Raw genomic sequence first — 19504 nt, 5'->3', positions numbered from 1 at the left:
AAATCTATGGTTTAAATTTTAAAAAACATAATCCTACTAATTAGTGCTTTGAGTTTTTTAGCTTTTCCAATTTTTGTTTTAGTATGTATTAAGTATGGATAATATTTACTTAATCCTTAACCAGAGTATTTTATAATACTTTAATTGAATAAATTCCTTCAGAACAGCATGTATTTGTAGTATTGTTTGGTCTGTTGCTTCCTCCACCATAGCACATAACAGACCAACAAGGAAGAGCCCCCGTTAAATATTTGTGAGGAAAACAAATGAAGTGACTGGGAAGAAGCTGCAAGGTTGTTGAAAGATGTTGTTAACAAACCAGTACGAATTGTCTGAACGGCTAGAGGCAAATGTGTAAACTGATCATTTTCTGTTGCTTGTTTCACTCTCTACTCTCTGGGGGGCCGGCCACCCAGCTCCCAAATAAGCTCACACGTGGTCTTCTTCTTTCTTATCAAGGCCAGGCCTTATCTTAGCTTCTTTCTAGCTAGCTCTTCTTAAATCATCCCGTCTATCTTTTGCCTTGGGCTTTTACCTTTCTCTATTTCTGTTTAACTTTTCTTTCAGTCTTACTCCATGGTTTGCTGTGTAGCTGGGTTACTAGCCCCTGATGTCTTCCTCTCCTTGGTCTCTTGTGCTCCTTCTTTTCCCTCCAGATTTCTCCTTCTCTTTATTCTCTTAGTCTGCCAGACCCTCCTATCCTTTCTCCTGCTTCGCTGTTGGCCATTCAGCTCTTTATTAGGCCATCAAGTTTTTTAGACAGGCCAAGAATCACAAGTTCACAGAGTTAACAAATGCAACATAAAAGAATGCAACACATTTTTGCATCAAATTATGTATGATTGTATTTACTATGCTTAATATAAGTAGTTCTGCTCATTTATGTGTATTTTCCTCCAGCAACGTTTGTTTGTAAACAGCAGAATTACACACCATTCATTAATAATCTTCAGCAAGTTGGTGTATGAGGAACTCATTTTCCTCTCCACAAAAGTGAACTAGGTGCTTTCCTAGTTTTGTGTACGTGTGTGCATGCATACGTATATTGTGTGGTTGGTTGTGCTCATGTGGAGACCAGAGAGTAATGTTAGGAATCTTTCTTCACCACTTCTCCACTTGTTTTTTGAGACGGTCTCCCTCTAAAACTAAAGCCAACCATTGTGTCTAGCTTCCAGGACCCTCCTTTCTTCCCTCTAATCCACCAACTCTGGGGTTAGAGACACAAGCAGCTATTCCCAGGTCCGGGCGGGGGCTGGAGGTCGGTGTCCCTACTAGCGCCAGGCTGCCGTGGGGGGAGGGGAGGGCGGCTTTTAGCCGCCAAGGCAGGCAGGGTGGGCGGGCAAGCCTTGCACTGCTGGCCGCTGGTATGAGCTCCGAACCGAGCGAGCGTGCGAGCCCAGGCCACCTCCATCCCCGCAGCCTCCAGGTCCCCGCCCCCTCAGCCCCCGCTCCGCCCCCGGCATCGGAGACCCTGGATAAATCGGAGAGGCAAGCGCGGGGAAACAGACCGCGCGGGCGCCTGCGGCAGGCTGGCCGAGCCCCTTTTCCTCGGTCGCGCTTGAAGGTGGCGCAGGCTAGGCAGCCTAGGCATGGAGCAGCCACCATGCGCTAGAGAGTCCGCCCGCCAGTGCCCTGCTGCCTCTTCCCGTGCGCCCTCCCGCAGACGTCGGCGCCCTGGATTGGTCCCCTGGCCTCCGCCTGCAGCCCTGCCACAACCTCTAAGGCCGGCCAGGAGGGCACTAATCTCCGTTAGCGAAGAAGGCTGGTGGCTGCCTGCTGGCCTTGACCCTCACACTTTTCCAGTCTTGCCTGACCGGCCCCTCGAGCCAGGAGCCCTTCCCTTCGGCCGTCAGGTAAGTCGGCAAAGGGTCCGGGCAGGGGTTGAAGGCCGGGGTCCCTACTCGGCGCCAGGCTGCCATGGGGGAGGGGGGGAAGAAGGGGAGAAGCGCGGCTGGGAGCCGCCGAGGCCGGCAGGGTGGGTGGGGGAGGCTTGCACTGCTGGCCGCTAGAATGATCTCGAAACCCGTTTGAGAGCCTCCCGAGCCCAGCTCTGGCCACCCCCATCCCCCCGCAGCCTCCGCGTCCCCGCTCCGCCCCCTCCGCCCCCGCCCTCGCCTCTCAGACCGTGGATAAATCGGGGAGGCGAGCATGGGGAGGCAGAGCGCTCATGCCTCGCAGCAGGCTGGCCGAGCTCCTTTTCCACGGTCGTCCTTGATGGTGGCGCAGACTAGGCATCCTAGGCACGGAGCGGCCACCACGCGCAAGAGTCCGCCCGTGCCCAGCCCGCCTCTCCCCGTGCGCCCATCCGCAGAGGTCGGCGCCCTGGCTTGGTCCCCCGGCCACTGCGTGCAGCCCCGCGGCCGCCTCCACGCCGGATCGCGAAGAATGCTGGCTGGCCTTGATTCTGACACTTTTCCTGCCTGCTCGGTCCCTCGAGCCAGGAGCCTTTCCCTTCGGCCGTCAGGTAAGTTGACAGCGGGTCCGGGCGGAGGCTGGAAGCCAGGGTCCCGACTCGGCGCCGGGCTGCCGTAGGGGGCGGGGAGCGCGGCTGGGAACCGAGGCCAGCAGGGTGGGCGGGCGAGCCTTGCACTTCTGGCCACTGGAATGAGCTAGGAACCGGCGTGCGGGTACTAACACGCAAGCCTCGGCCCGCCCCGCTCGCCGTCCCAGGGAAAGCCTCCCAAGCCCGGCTCTGGCCACCCCTATCCCCGCAGCCTCCGCGTCCCCGCGCCGACCCCGCCCTCGCTTCGGAGACCGTGGATAAATCGGGGAGGCGAGCGGGGGAAGGAAGGAGGCAGAACGCGCGGGCGCCCGCAACATGCTGGTCGAGCTCCTTTTCCACGGTCGCTCCTGATGGTGGCGCAGAGGAGGCAGCCTAGGCACGGAGCGGCCACCACGCGCTAGAGAGTCCGCCAGGCCGTGCCGTGCCCTGCCCGTGTCTCCCCGCGCGCCCACTCGCAGAGATCGGCGCCCAGGCTGGGTCCCCCGGCCGCTGCGTGCAGCCCCGCCGCCGCCTCCAGGCCGGATCGCGAACTTGGCTGTTGGCTGCCTGCTGGCCTTGACTCTGACACTTTTCCGGGCTTGCCTGCTCGGCCCCTCGAGCCAGCAGCCCTTCCCTTTGGCCATCAGTTAAGTAGGCGGCGGGTCCGGGCGGAGGCTGGAGGCCGGGGTCCCAACTCGGCGCCAGGCTGCCCCGGGGGGGCGAGGAGCGCAGCTGGGAGCCGCCAAGGCCGGCAGGGTGGGCGGGCGAGCCTTGCACTACTGGCCGCTGGAATGAGCTCAGAACCGGCGTGCAAGCCTGGGCCTGCCTTGCACACTGTCACGGGGAATGTCCACCAGCCATCAGCGGCGTTTCAGCCAGGTCTTCGTGGATGCTGCACACTGAAGACTGTTTCCGGACTTGGAGGAAAAACTTTGCAGGCATACCCAACTCCACCAAGCCAGGCCAGATGAAAAGTTATTTTTCTGTTAGGTATTTCACAGAGTTAATTTCAGGCTGGCCGGGGTAGCTTGTGCTTCTTCTGTACTTAGCCCCTAGGATGCTAATTGCTGTGCTGTCCAAACTCATTTAGAGCCCATATTACTAGGCGTACCTGACAGCCTCCCTGGTTTCCAGCCAGTAGGAGTGAACAACTGTTAATGGCTTAACGTGCTGTTCACCCCAGAGCTCACAGGTACCAGGGCCACCAAAGCCCATCTATATTTTGAAACATCTAAGAGTTGACAGACAGGAGGTTCCTGTTCTTAGATGAACAGAACCCCTATTCTTTGAGGGAGGAACTATTTCCATAGTCACCTGCAATTTTATCTTATTTTTAACATTTCTAAAATAACTTTTTAAAAAGCCGTTGCTATTCTGGAAATAGAGTGTTGAAAGGTAGCTATAGTCACAGGGCGGAAGGGAAGGCAATGCAACCGTTCTCCCCTCTCTCAGGCTACAAGAAGCAGTCAGAGTCAGTGGCACATATAATATATACATATTTTTTAAAAGCGTTGAAGAGCTTATCTGACATTCCAGGAAAGCATTTATTTTGGTTTTTGAAGGTACTTTAAAAGTAGGTAGTCAGTTAAATGCATTTTACATAACAAAAAGAAAGCCCAAGGTAGCCTTCCTGGCTTTTATACTGCAGGAATCACTTGCTGTCCTTTGTTGGCAGAAAGCTGGATCCTGGAGTTTGGGGGGTGGGGGGGATACACTAGAAGTGCACCCTTACTAGCGTCCTAGCTGGAACCTAACAACTATTATTTAAGATTTGGCCTAGAACATTTATCACCTTAGGCGTCAGTGCAAGCATTTAGAGATGCATATTCCAGCCCTGAGAAAGGGGGTGCCTAATATTTTTGTCATTGATTTACAGTAATGATCTCTTTAGGTAATCTTCCATAAAAAAATAATTGCACATCACTTTTGTTATGAAGCAGAAGGGTGAATGCCATCTGTAGAGCTTCGTTTAATTGGCAGAATGTTCCAAATGTTTAATTTTAAGCATGAAAAGTCTAAGAATTTCCAAAACGCTACAAACCATTCAGTCTTATTAAGAAATCACACTTTTGCTTATTTATATTTTTAGTACTTCTGAAGCCTGGCCTATTACATAAGAACTCAGGTGATGCTCGTGCATTTTGTGTCAAAGAAGTTGCAGCTCTTAGGAAGTCATATTCTTAACATTCTCGGATCACACCTTTTTAGTGCTGTTTTAAATTGATTTGCCAATATTGCTATCGTTTAGGAAGGTGCTTCCTCATATTAAGGAAAACAAAATGCAAAAAAAAAAAAACCCCACTCATTATTGAGCATCTCATAGTAAAATATTGCTGTAAAAATTCTTGTTAGAACAACATCTGTAATAAATGCTTTCCCCGATTTAAGTAACTTCATTTCCTGGTGCTAAAGGTTTGGGAATGTGAATGGCTCTTCTAGTTCCCTCATGTCGTTCTCCTTGAAGTAACCCTCTTGGGCACGGCTAGTGCCATATTTAATTTTGGAGGACTGAACACTGCCATTCCTCTGCACCAGCTGTGCACAAGCACCCCACTTTCATTAATCCTCAGTGCTTGTTCTGCTCACTGTTTTGGAGACATGGGTTTTGTGATGAGCAGGACACTTGTTTTATTGGTGGGAGCATTTCCAGACAGTGTCTCACTCTGTCGCCTCGGCTAGCTTGAAACTTACTCTGTAGCCTAGGCTAGACTGAAATTCATAGGAGTCCTTCTGCCTCAGTTTACCCCGGCTGGATTGTATGTCTTAAGTCCCCATGCTCAGCTCTGACTGTGGATTTCATCTGCATTTCTTTCTAATAGTGGTGTTGTCCTTCTCAGAGCTCCTTAGCCACCTGTCTTTGCTGAAGAGCATTTACCTTTGCCCAGCTTTTAACCAGTGTCCTCTTTCTTGTCCCTTTTGCCTCCCTGTAGGACTGTGCTCCTGGGTACCACAGAGGGAAGCTCCCAGAAAGCAGTGCCTGGGGACCGCGCCCTCTACTGGCTCCTTGTGTGCCCTGCAGTTGCAACAACCACAGTGATGTCTGTGACCCGGAAACTGGGCAGTGTTTGGTATGCTTGCTTGTGTGGGAACTGACCTCAGTTTACAATGAGTGATCAGCGTGACCTGAAAGACAGCCAGGAACCAGGCAGACCCTCCAGCTGGTCCTTGCCACATTGCTACCGCCATCGCAGTCTCAAAGACATTGAAACCTCCTCCTTCTCCTGTCACTGGGAAACTGGCAGGGTTTGTTTCTGTGTCTCCCTCAGCCATGGATGCCTCCCTCACTCTAGTCCTCAGTAGCTGGTCCTTGTTTCTCCGCTACTCCCTGGGGTGGCTCGTTCTGTAGGACAGCAGGCCCCAGGAAGCCAGGATCCATGGTCTGCTAAGGGAAGCACTTCATGCTTGTTCATGGGGTTGACAGTCAACAGGGCCAACGCCTAGAGCTGTTTCCATCTTAGCTCGTCATCTAGTACTCGGCCCTTGTCTGTGTTGTGCCGTGTTGATGAAACGAGTATTTATTACAGTTTATTTTTGAAGAGATTGCAGATAGTTCTTCTGAAGGGAGATCTATTTGGGAGATCGAGCGGATCCTAATTAAACCTATCTTTAGCAGATGAAGCAGGAATAAAACTTAAATGAAAGGGCTCAGATGTTTTCTATTTGCAAAGAGTCTATAAAAATAGGTTTTTTAAAAAATATTTATTTGGGCCGGGAGGTGGTGGCGCACGCCTTTAATCCCAGCACTCAGGAGGCAGAGGCAGGCGGATCTCTGTGAGTTCGAGACCAGCCTGGTCTACAAGAGCTAGTTCCAGGACAGGCTCCAAAGCCACAGAGAAACCCTGTCTTGAAAAACCAAAAAAAAAAAAAAAAAAAAAATTTATTTGGTAGCGATTTCTCGCTCCATCATTTCTTGCTACCAAGGGGGCCTTGGTAGATCAGGGGTGACCGGCTGCGCAGGGTCTCTGCTTTGCTGTTGTTCCTCCTTGGCTGCATCATACGCGGAGCCCTGTGCACTGCAGCCAAGCCAATAGTGAGGGAATAGCAAGGTCTCCTAAGAAGTGGGTATCAGGGAATAGGGAAAGGTTTTTACTTTCATTCTGTGACTGTTAGAAGCAAGCACTCCCCCAGTAGTGTTCTCTGCTGCTCTCTGCTGGAGGAGGAAGTACTGGCACACACTGAGACCGTGGGGGTAGACTTTAGAGGGGATACTGAGACAGCTATAGCCAGGCCCAATTCTAGATGAGCCGTGGCACTGTAAAGGTTCAAGTGGTGGGAAGGCATGATGCCTCGGACACTCTGAGGCTCGGCTCCTCCTTTCCCTGTTGACTTGCTGAGTTTCCGTTACTATAGGAGAATTGTAGCTCCCCTGCGGCTGGAGTGAGAATGAGGTGTGTGGTGCATGGAGCCCCGCTGTGTGTTCTCTTTATAACACCCTGACTCGGTCGCACAGTGTTCAAAGGCTATTTGCATTAGCTTTTGTTTTCTCCCTGTTTTCTCTTCAAGCCTTGATGATGATTCTGTGGGCGCCTCGCTCAATGACCTGGATACTATTGGGGATGCTGTTCTGTCTCTGAACCTCACTGGCGTTTCCTCTGCTCCATATGGAATCTTGTCAAGTCTGGAAAACAACTAAATATTTCCAGGTAGGTACTAAGGGTGTGGAGATGGTGGACAGAAACACCTGTCTCTGAGAGAGAAGGAGTATGGGGGTGGTCATTTGTCTGCCCTGCCTTTCGATCCCCCATGGGTGTCAAGTGACAGTGTCTTCATCCCAGACCTCACCAGGGTCTCTGTGGAGCTCTGATGGAGCTGCTTCATGGACACCTCCTTGTACTTTCTGCCCACGGATTTTGTCCCACTCTCTAGAAGTCGGCAGCAGCCCTCCTTCCTCTTTGACAGACCTTTGGGTATTTGAAAAAGGTATCCAGATACAAATACTAGGAGTAAATCTGTCCCGTATCCTTGTTAATGCTGGTTTATGCCAAACATGAGTATTTTCTGTTATGTGTTGCTATTTTAACTGGAGTTCAAGGATATAGGATATAAAAATAGTCTTCCTCTGAAGATGGTTTAAGTCTCAAAGGGTCAATCTTTTGTTTGTGTTTTATCAAAAGATCTGACCAAAAGGAGAGTAAAGTTAAGAAATTGAATCATAGACAGTACCTTCTCTGGAATGTTAATTTAATTGGAAAATATTGCTAAATTTTACTTTTTACCTTCACATTACAATTTACAATAATCTATCCACCATGACATGCAGTAGGACAATGGATGGTCATTACTAAAAAGTATTTTATAGAAGGAGGCCCTTCTTGTGCGTGCTCACCCCCCAACACACTTACACTCAAACATACTCACACACACTCACATTCACACACATTATTACACACAAACTCAGTCACACATTCACATACAGTCATACACACACATTCACACACTCACATAGACTCACTTTTAGACACACTGATGCACATACACTCACACACTCACATTCATGCACATTCACACACACTCATACTCTCAAACTCACACACACACTCTCAAACTCACACACACATTCACACACATATACTCACACACATTCATACACTCACACACACTCACACATTACCATACACACACTCACAGATTCATGCTCACACACACTCACACATTACCATGCACACACTCACACTGGTGCTGAGGAGGAGCTTATGGACTCTAAGAAATATTTTTATATTACTTTTTATCAAATAGCAAAATGGGCTTTTGAAAGATGGGTGATTCTGCATTCATTAAGAAAATCCTACAAAAAGAAAGGAAAGAAAAAGACATTCTAATATCTGCTCCAGCCATCATCTACACAGTCAATAAATGCTGTGCCCTGCCAGTTAGGTCCCAGGGATAGTACTGTACTTTAAATTTATCAGGTGAAGTGCATAGTTCGTTCAGACTGGAACTAACCTTGAGTGGTTTACTCTAATGCAGTCCATTCATCCATCCCCTTAACAATGCTTTGTGTTCGTACCCAATACTCTCCGGAGGGCAGGAATGTGAACTGAATTGTTTCTATTTTTTACCAACAAGAGTGAAATTGGACAAGGTAAATACACTTTTTCTAAATAGTAATGTAGCTATTTCATAGCACTGTGAAAGGTTTGCATAGCTAAATAAGAGGTTAGGTTGTTGGGATGGATTAAACACTTAATTACAAATAATCTTAAAAATCTTTTCCTTATTGAATACGTTTTAATTTTCTTAGTAAGTACTTTCTTGTGTATTGACAATTATAGTTAATATTTATAATGTTGACACTGAAACCAAGCAGTATTTGGTCTATGATGCCATCTGTTCGGAGTCTGCTTACTAGACCAGAGTTTGAATTTATGAGAGCAACCCAGAAAGTGATAGCAAGGAATAACATTGCTGTCATTGACAGTTGGTGATGAATGAGTGAGCCCTTTTGCTTTTAAGTAACTATTAAAAGCAATTACAAAACCCAGTGCCATTGTCCTTGACTTCTCAGTCAGCCCTCATTGTCAGCCACATTCAGAGAGTCCGGTTTGATCACATGCTCATTCAGTCCCAGTCTAGCTGCCTTGGTGAGCTCCCATTAGATTAGTCCCGCCGTCTCAGTGGGTGGAAGCACCCCTCGCCTTCTGCTCTTCATTTGGACCTTGAGAACTCAGTCCAGTGCTCCAATGTAGGTCTCTGTCTCTATCTCCATCCATTGCCAGATGAAGGTTCTATGGTGATAATGCAAGATATTCATCAGTGTGGCTATGGGATAAGGCCAGTTCAGGCACCCTCTCCTCTGCAGCCCAAGGAACAAGCTGGGGACATCTCCTTGGACACCTGAGAACCCCTCTAGAGTCAAGTCTCTTGCTAACCCTAAAATGGCTCCCTTAATTAAGATATCTTCTTCCCTGCTCCCATATCCACCCTTCTTCCACCTCAACCATGCCATTCCCCCAAGCTCTCCCCAATCCTCCCCTTCTCCCTTCTCTCTCCCAACCCCAGCCCCATCCCCGTACTCCCAACTTTTGCCTGGAAATCTTGTCTACTTCCAATATCCAGGAGGATAGATTTTACTGCATGAACTGGCTTTGTGGGAGCCTAGTCGGTTTAGATGCTCACCTTCCTAGACCTGGATGGAGGCGGGAGGACCTTGGACTTCCCACAGGGCAGGGAACCCTGACTGCTCTTGGACTGGAGAGGGAGGGGGAGTGGAGGGAGTGGGAGGTAAATGGGAAGAAGGGAGGAGGTGGAAATTTTTAATAAATTTAAAAAAAGCAATTACAATGTCTTTCTGTAAACCAAAAAGCAATTAGCCCATAATTCTCTGAAGAATGGAATATTTTAATGTGATACAGTAAACAATGTAATATTGCTTATTTTTTTCCCCCTTAGAGGTATTTATTAAAAGAAAATGCTAAGAAGATTCAGGCAGAAATTCAGCTTGAAGGTGTTGCAGAACAAACAGAAAACCTGCAAAAGGAGGTAAGTTCTTTGCAAAAAAAAAAAAAACAAAAAAACCCAGCTCCAGCCTCTCAGGCAGCCCCCAGAAGCCTTTTGGTTCTCACCAACCTCCCTGGACAGCCCTGGGAGCCATCAGGTCTTCTCTATCTTCATAGGGCTGTTGGCTGCTTGTTCTTCCTGGCCACCCGGCTAGCTTAGACCCAAAATAATCACACAGAAACTGTATTAATTAAATCACTGTTTGGCCCATTATCTCTAACTTCTTACTGGCTAACTCTTACATCTTAATTTAACCCATTTCTATTAATCTGTGCATCACCAAGAGGTCATGGCCTACCAGCAAAGTTTCAGCACGTCTGTTTCCTGAGGCTCCATGATCTCTCTCTGACTCCGCCCTTCTTCCTCTCAGCATTCAGCCTAGCTTTCCCTGCCTACCTAAGTTCTGCCTTGCTATAGGTCCAAAGCAGTTTAGTTTCTTTATTCATTAATGGTAATCACAGCACACAGAGAGGACTCCCACATCACAGGGCAGCTCTTGGGAGCCTTTGGGTTCCATCTGGTGGGTTTCAGGAGGCCCCAGATGTCGATCATCAAATGGTTCTAACCCCATGATCCTCTGTAGTGAAAAAGGTTCCTAAGCAGATCACAGTTGCCATGCATGGTAAGGAAGAAACGCGTGGTTCACTTAGCTGCTTGCCTTCTCTCCTTAACCTAAGGGGAACTAAAAGATTGTTGAGGTTTCCTCCTTTTCCTAAATCCAGTCATCGTGGAGTTTGTGAGGTGGAGTGGCTTTGGTACTTAGTGGTTCTTGACCATTGAATCTGATGGTTTTAGGTCCTAGATAAAATTAGCTTGGTCTTCATGTCAGTAGGGAACTATTTATTTTGTTTATCTCATGGCAGGGTAAACATCTTCTGATTTCTAGCGGGTGAGAGGGGCCTGTTATCAAATATATTTTATTATAGATTTCTCAATATGTTCAGACGTACACAGCCATGCATGCAGAAGAAAGTACTGTCTTGACGCCAGGAAATTTGAAACCAAAGATGATATGAGAAGAACTTGCATGTTTAAGTGAGGACTTTGGGTCCCTCAGCAATCAGATACTGTCCAGAAAATAATCTGATTAAAATCCTTGTTCTCTCATTGTGAAAGAAGCTTCTCTTTGGTGTTAAGGAGAAAATGCCTGCAGGCCCAATCCTGTTATTTTATAGTCTTTGATATTACAATCACAATCTTCTTTTGACTTATGAAATTACCAAAAAGAAATGACAGCTGAGGGCAGTTATGTCAGCATCAGGGCTGAGAGTTTTGTGGTCACAGCCTCATTCCCACTCCTAAGGAGGTGCCGGTGTGACCCCCATGTTACTGATCAGGCTGGAGGTGGACAGCTCTACTGGCTGCGAGATTCAGGCCTTAGGCAGTCTTCCTGACAACTTGTTCATTTTTTTTAAATTTATTTATTATGTATACAATATTTTGTCTGACTGTATGTCTGCAGGCCAGAAGAGGGCACCAGACCTCATTCCAGATGGTTGTGAGTCACCATGTGGTTGCTGGGAATTGAACTCAGTACCTTTGGAAGAGCAGGCAATGCTCTTAACCACTGAGCCATCTCTCCAGCCCCCATGACAACTTGTTCTTGTCTCATAGGAACTAAAACCTCCCAGGCAGTAAGGTTCCACTTCTGTAGTCAGTGTGAGATCCTGCACTGTACACTGACATTCTGGTCTCCCTTCTCAGAAAGGTACATGTTGTTCAGTCAACTCTTAACTGTGCCAGCATCGTGGCACATGCCTTGCTCATGTGTGTGCTGGTGTGAGCAGCCTACCACATCGCCAGCTGTGTACAAGTCCAGCACACTTGTATGAAGTATATACTGCTGCAGTAACAGTGACAGATGGTGCTGCTGCCAACCGAGGTGTTTACAGGATGGTATTTCCCCTGGCGGCAGTGTATCCCTGCTCTGCCACCAGGCTCATACATCCCTTATTCATTGAGTTCCTGGATTTTATCATATTCTCTGCAGCTTGCTGTAATCATACATGATTGTATTCTTCATGGCCCAAGGAGCAAAGCAGTGGGCTGCACATTAATGTGTGTGTTATACTTGCACACGTAGAAGTACCATTTGGCTTAGGTGTAAGTACGCAATGCCTTTTAGTGTAAGGAAGCACACAGTGTATATGGATGACAACAGTATATCTCCTAAGGAGTCCTTTCTCGTCACTCGGTGACACGTGACTGTACTTGGGTGCTAATATCTTAAGGCTTTCACAGTTGGAGACAAGCTTTGCTAGTCATCTAGACTGCTTGTAAAAATAAACCATCCTTTCTCACAGTGAGCGTGTCTTAGGTGATTTCAGTATCCAATCCGTCAAATTTGAGCCTAGAAATATTTACCTTGGTGTGCATGATCGTGTCATTTTTATGATCTGGATATATTTTGTCCCTTTAAAGAGGCAACAGCTTGTGTTCAGAAGCTCATATAATATTAAACCTCACTAACCTAGTCCTTCCTGCCGTCTCAGCTCTCTAGAGTCTTAGCAAGCTGTCAGCAGGTGAATAAAGCAACGACCGACAAGAACTGTCAATGGGACTCGAGCCCTGGCCACGTTCATTGAGCAGCTGCATGCCAACATCAAAGGTAGTGTGGACAGGCTCTCCTTTGGGGACTTTGTGCTTTGTTGGTAGAAAGAGTCACGATCGCCTTATGAAGCACATGAACAGGGTTGGGCTGGGCTTCCTAATACCAAGGGACTGGACCATCCCATAGCACGGGGACCCTGAAATGCCTGGGATCCCTACTGTCTACCTTATAGAGGCTTACCTAGTGACATATCTTCTCTACAGACATCATGGAAAAGGTGGCAGCGTTGAATGAGACCGCACGTGGGGACGTCCAGCCATCCATTTCTGCTCTTCAGAGCATGCACCAGAACATTTCTTCTCTGCTGGAACTTACAAAGAAAAGGAATTTCACAAAGTGGCACCAAAATGCTACCCTTGAACTCAAGTAAGTTCCGAGCACTGTTCAGACTACCATCAATGAGAACCAGGCATTTGGTTGCTGGAGAGAGGAAATTGTGGGGAGAATGATCTTTGAGAATTAATATTGTTAATTGAGGAGAGAGGCCCAGCTGTCCAGGAAATGAAGGGATGGGTACCTGCCCCTCCATATACAGAAAACAGATCAGGGAAACCAGTATAGTCCATCTCTGCATACTGTGCAATAGGCTCTGTTTTCCTGTGACTTGTAGGTTAATTTCACCTACTGCAAACCAGAGAGCGTAGTAAACTGTTATGTAGATCACACACAGGGTGATAATGGAGGACACCTAGACGATCAACTCTGGGACAGACAGACACTGTCAAAATCACAGAGCTCGGTCTTGCAAGCCCTCATAGAACCGCACAGTGTGCAGCCCCAGAGAATGGTTGTTAGTAGACTTGGGAGCTTGCAGTTTCCTTCCTGGCCCCTTTTTAGCTTTTTCTACATGGCTGGTAGCTGGCACTGTCTTTCCGTCAGGTAGGTTCAGGATTATTTTAATCAGTTACACGAGACTCGCTCATTCTTTCTAGTAGCACCGGAAGTGTTTGTGAATTTTGTTATTGTAAATTATCATGTGACAGATACCTTGGGCAAGCCTTTTCTGTTATTTTCCATATTTCTATGTGTTTTCATATAGATATTTATACTACAAGTTCTCGCCCTCACCCTCCCCTTTCTTGTCCCATTCCCCCTCCTTCTTTTTCTTTTCCTTCCTGTCCTATTTTCCCTCCTCCTCCTTCTCCTCTTTTTCTTTCTCCTTTGAGGCAGGGTCCCACCGTGTGTCCCTGCTGGTCTAGAACTTAACATTGTCCTGTCTCAACCTCTTGAAATCTGCGTTTACAGTATGTGTCCATGCAGACTCTGCCCTGCCTGTCTGGGTTTCAGGACAGTAGATTACCAGAGTAGATAGAAGGACCAGATCATTTAGTCCCAGGATCTGCACGTGGAGGCTCCCTAGTGCTTGTTCCAGATCAGTTCCACAAGGATGCTAATGTAAGCACTGTGCTCTTTCCCCCAGCAACACACACATTAGGTTCATCATTCCTTTTGCCCTTGAACATATCTTTGGCCTGCTGTTTTGCTTGGGTGGAACTTGAAAGGCTTGGTTGGATAGGGTTTGGGATGAGATCTCATGATACAGTCACTCGATTGTTGGTTCAGAGAGACTGGACAGGCCTCGAGAAAACCGAACTGAATGCTGTGAAGGCAGCAAGATGCCAGAGCAGGTAACAAGACTACAGAGTGCCCAGCTACACCAGCGAGAGTGGCAGCTCTGTCTCCTGCTGCTGCCCCATGTAGGACAGAATCCTTGCCTATGAAGGAGCTTAGTAAGATGTAGATTCCCGGGCTGGTCGTCCTAGAGATCCAAAGCCACCTGTGGGAGTCCCCTTCCTCACACCACCCTTTGGTCACTCAACAGACAGATATGAACCCCACGTGCAAATATGATAGCAGGATTTGGGGATACCCAGAGAGACAATAGAGCCTTTGTGCCCACCAGAGCTTCTAGACCACTTAGGAAGAGTTCACTTTTTGAGAATGCATTTGAAACAAAGCAGGGAAGGTAGGGCCAGCCCCTCTCCCTCCCAACTGGCTGGATCTTCTGGGACTGCCTGTTCTATAATTGCATCTCCCTTTCTGTTTAGAATGCAACTGTCAATCAGATTCTATACTTCTCTCTTCCTTCTATAAGTGAAGTTATGACTCGGGGCCTTTATTTTAAACATTGGGGAATTGAAAATGTATTTTCTAGCCTTCATTTTCTAGTTTCTGAGATAATCCCTTTTCCAATGTCATAGGTTGTTGCAGGAATGATTTGTCATCATATTACTAATTATAGTTATTATAAAATTCATGCTCCATGCTTCAGTCTGGGTAATCAGCTTTGGTGCATCTGCCAGTCATTCACTCAGTGCCAGACCACTCCCATCTTCAGGGACCTACTGCAGCTCCCAGGATTCCATGTTACTACAGTTCCCAGGATTCTCAGCACTTATGACTGAGAGTCTTTAAGGCTGTGTGTTCAGATGAGGAAAAGGACAAGGAGCCGCAGGGAAGTGTGGGAAGGAGTGCATGAGAGGTCGTCTAGGCCTGTCGATGCTGAGGCATGCATGGGCAGCCCGTATATGGCGGTTCTGTTGAACTTGTCCATGTTGATGAGGATGACTGACCAGGTTTCTTCCTCAAGAGGGCACCAGATATCATTACAGATGGTTGTGAGCCACCATATGGTTGCTGGGAATTGAACTCAGGACCTTTGGATGGTGGCTCAGATGGCTCCGCAGTTAAGAGCACTGTCTGCTCTTCCAGAGGTCCTGAGTTCCATTTCCAGCTTCCACATGGTGGGATCTGATGCCCTCTTCTGGCATGCAGGCATCCATGCAAGTATAGTAAGGGCCAGACCTTAATGTGCTCTGAACTCTGCAAATTTGACATGGTACTTATACATCCTTTCCCTCATCACACACACATGCACACAAAACATAAAAAAATTGCTTCTAGTCTTCAGCAATCAGGATCCATGCTAACCTTGGTCATTTACACTTATAATCATAACAATGAGGGAGGCTGAGGCAGGAGAATCTTTTTGAGTTAAAGACCAGCCTAAGCAGTATAGTCAAGACCTGTCTAAATAAATAAATAAAAACAAAAAACCAAACAAGAAGTAAGTCACTCTATATTCCTAGAAAGAACTATTATCATTTGAAAATCTCACATTAGGGTTTCAAGACCCAAGTTTTACTTCCTAAGTGGACCATTTCTGTTTATCAGGGCTGCTAAAGAGTTATTGTCATGAATTCAGAAGAGGTTCCAGAAGCCCCAGGAAAAGCTGAAGGCATTGAAGGAGGCAGCCAGTGGCCTCCTTTCAAACCACAGCGAAGAACTGCAGGCGGCAGAGGAGCTCCTGACAGAAACTGAGACCAAGACCCAGGAGAGCAACAGCCTGGGCCTGCTGCTCCTCGTCAAGGCCAACCTGAGAGAGTTCAGTGTGAGTCATACCTCCCTTGTTTTGACTCTCTCTTCACCGACCCTCTTGTCTCTCCCACCTTCTGTTTGAACCTGTGCGCCCCGTTTCCCACCCTTTCTGTGCTTATATGTGTCCCTTCTGCCCCTCTTCCTTAAGGTGCCCTGCCCTGTGCAATGTCTCCTCTCAAGTTTTCTGCTTTCTAGAGGTTCTCCACGTTAAACACGTGAAACTGAGGAGTGGAGGGAAGCTAGGACATACACGTGGGAGAGAATATGCAGCGTTTGTCTTTTTGTCCCTGGGTTATTACCTCAGTACAAAATTTCAAGTTTCATTGACTTTCATACCAATCTCATGATGTCAGTTTTGTGTCTAGCTGGATGAAATTCCATTTGGTGTGTATGCTTTATTTTCTTTACCCGTTCATCTGTTGATGAGCAACATTACCAAATGGGCCTGAGAACCCTGGGTGTTAAGGGGAAAAGAATGAAATTCAATCCCTACACCTTTGGCTGTCCAAAACTCAATTCCAAATGGTAGGGTTTCCCCCTTCTTTATGTTCAGATACGCTCTTTATTCTGCTTTTGAATCTTTTCAGTAGCACATTGTTGATCCCCCACATCAGAAATCTGTGAACTTTTATTTGCCAAAGGTGGTTCACTTATGTTTATTGTAATTTTTGATATAGTTGGGCTTAAATTTATCCTTATTTGATGATGATTTACTTGGTGTATTTTTTTGAGAATCCCTTGTCTAATTCCCCTTTCCTTACCTCTTCCATTTTTGCATTTCCCCTTCATTCCTCTATTTAAGATGTATACATCCTGTGTAGATGTAGCAAATACTTCTTAAGATGTAAGAAAAATACTGAAATTTGTGACTTTGGAGTTAGTGTCTACTCTCTGTTCTAATTGATTCAAGAATTCTCAACATGATTTTCTCTTTTGCCTTCTTGTACTACTTTGCACTGGTCCAGCCAAGCCTTACGTTGAAATACCGTGGAAGTTAATGCCTTGATTTTTTTGCTTCAGGTGATAAAATTTGTAATGTCTGCATATCTCTCATTGGACACACTAACTACTGCAGTACTAGGGATACAAATTGTTGCCTCTTTTTTTATTTTAAAGCAGATTCTCTACATAACTGTGACCTGGAACTTACAATGTAGACTAGCCTGGCCTCAAACTTACAGAGATCCCCCTATGTCTGTCTCTGTGGGCTAACCACACCCAGCCAAATCACTTTATTAACTTTATAAAATATTCCTGTCCATTTTGCAGCCATTGTTATCTCTGATTAACTTTTCTATGTAGATGCAGTCGCTCCTTGAAGTGTCTGGTGAGAATTTTGTTCAAACCCGAGTTTATTGCTATTTCAACTATATCTTTTCTCTCATTCAATACTCACTAAATATTTTTTATGCTGGTTAAATAATGATCATACAGTTACTTCAAAGTCATCCTTACCTTTTCACTGGTACCGCTGTTCAAGAGTTTTAGTTACTCTCCCCAGTTAAACTCCATGCTTCTCTTTCATGGTTTCATCTTTTGTGAATTGTGACTTTAGGATTTGTACTCATGTTTTTACTTGAGAAACCTGCCAGCTTATTCTATTTCATTCGCTTGCTTCTGTTGATTGCATCAAAAAGCCATGATATAATTATATTTTCATTAAAATAAAACTGTTAAGAAAAAAGCCATGGTTATACCCTTAGGTTTAATTGCATTTTTCTGATGACTAGGGATGCTGAATGCAGTTTTAAATATTTGTTGGCCGTTTGTAATTGTACATTGTCGTTTTTGTAGATGTTGGCCGAGTCTTTGCTTGGCCCTTCTAACTCAGTGACCTCATTCTCATCTGTCCTTTCTGTTTTTATAAAATAAAGTCTCCCCTTACCTTTCTCATGTATATGTAGAGGTTTCTGCTATTTTAATCTAATAGTTTTTTCATGGCTTTAGGGTCATTTCTCTGAAATTTTACTCCAAATTGCATTATGCCATTCAAGATTCCTCAAACTGCTGAGAAGTCAAGAACAATGGCACTGGGTTTTGATCCTACTGCACGTACTAGCTGTATGGGAGACTAGGCTGTTTGGATGCTCACCTTACTAGACCTGGAAGGAGGTGGGAGGTCCTTGGACTCCCCACAGGGCAGGGAACCCTGACTGCTCTGCAGGCTGATGAGAGAGGGGGATTTTGATTGGGGGAGGGGGAGGGAAATGGGAGGCAGTGACGGGGAGGAGACAGAAATCTTTAATAAATAAATAAATAAATAATAAAAAAAGATAGTATCAAGATTCCTCAAAATGTCTGGTTAGATAATTCTTTTTTCAAAATCATGAACTGTTAGTTTCGAAGAATGTGTCTTTAGTCACTGTGTTGCGTTTGCTGTGGTCAGGGGACAAGAGAACATATTTACTATTTTCATTTTTAATTAATTGCTACAGTTGGAATGCAAGTCATGGGCTTTTTTTGTGACCTGTCATTCATCTGTATCATTGTACTTTCTGTATTTGACCTCCCTGCTCTTCTCCTCTGCAACCCCAGTGAACAACTTTCTCCCTGTAAGTAGTTTCTCCTCTGCTTTCACATCTGTGTGACCAAGTCTAGATTCTGCATATGAGGGGACATATGGGGCATTGTGTTTTCTTCTTTCTCTCTTTGCCCTCCCCCATTTATTCCCTTTCCTTCCTCATCATAGTCTCTCTTATTTCATGTCTGTATATGTCCTACATATGGGATCACACACACACACACACACACAAGTATGTGTCCATATATGACAGAAAATATGGTTCATGTATTTCTGAGTCTGACTTGTGTTGCTTATGTTATCATTTTTATTTTTACATCAGATTTATCATGTTAATGAAAATCTCTATTAGTTTTCCTGGAGGTGCTCTATTTCACCTTCTTTATGGCTGAATAAAACTCCACTGTGTGTATGGACCATATTCTCATCAAATTAATCTGCTACTCATCTTGTGTATTGTGAGTGCCTCCCTTCCGTAGCAAAACCTCCAGGTTACACTCTCACCAGCATAAAAGAGCATGAAACTTCCCTAGCATTTTTGTCATGTTGTTTTCCTGGTGACAGCCGGTCTTATGGGTGAGATGGCATCACAGTGTTGTTTAATTTGCATTTTCTTGATGGCTAAGGGTGTTGAACAGTTTCCACATACTGGCTGTCTGAAGTTCTACCTTTGAGAACAGTTCTATTTATTCACCTATTTACTGATTAGATGGGTTTTCATGTTTAATTCTTTGGGACCTTCTTTATTGCCTATGTTAATCCTCTACCACATATCCACTTGCAAAGATTTTCTCCCATTCTGTTGTTGTAAAAGGAGAGGCGGGCTGCTTCCCGCCGCCTGGCGCCCAGCTAGCTTTACTTAAAATAATTACACGGAAACTATATTCATTTAAACACTTCCTGTCCCATTACATCTAGCCTCTTCTTGGCTAACTCTCACATCTTGCTTTAATCCGTATCTATTAATCTGTGTATCACCACAGGGTCGTTTCTTACCGGGAAGATTCTAACCTAC

At 46.0% G+C, this 19504-nt stretch overlaps 2 long non-coding RNA genes across 2 annotated transcripts; both read left to right on the top strand.

The window, feature by feature from the left end:
- The first annotated feature begins 1727 nt into the window (after nucleotides 1–1727).
- Nucleotides 1728–5533, top strand: LOC121434622. The gene is made up of 3 exons (XR_005972492.1): nucleotides 1728–1853; nucleotides 2312–2464; nucleotides 5413–5533. It is a non-coding gene; the product is annotated as an uncharacterized LOC121434622 (long non-coding RNA).
- Nucleotides 5534–7043: 1510 nt separating this feature from the next.
- Nucleotides 7044–15918, top strand: LOC121434626. Its single transcript, XR_005972495.1, has 5 exons — nucleotides 7044–7125; nucleotides 9872–9961; nucleotides 12472–12587; nucleotides 12794–12956; nucleotides 15765–15918. It is a non-coding gene; the product is annotated as an uncharacterized LOC121434626 (long non-coding RNA).
- The last annotated feature ends 3586 nt before the right edge of the window (nucleotides 15919–19504 follow it).

The sequence above is a fragment of the Microtus oregoni genome, unplaced genomic scaffold (assembly GCF_018167655.1).
Source record: "Microtus oregoni isolate MIOR12 unplaced genomic scaffold, Mior012 000044F_ref0000062, whole genome shotgun sequence".
NCBI classification, from domain to species: Eukaryota; Metazoa; Chordata; class Mammalia; order Rodentia; family Cricetidae; genus Microtus; species Microtus oregoni.
This window is presented reverse-complemented; position numbering and strand designations above follow the sequence as displayed.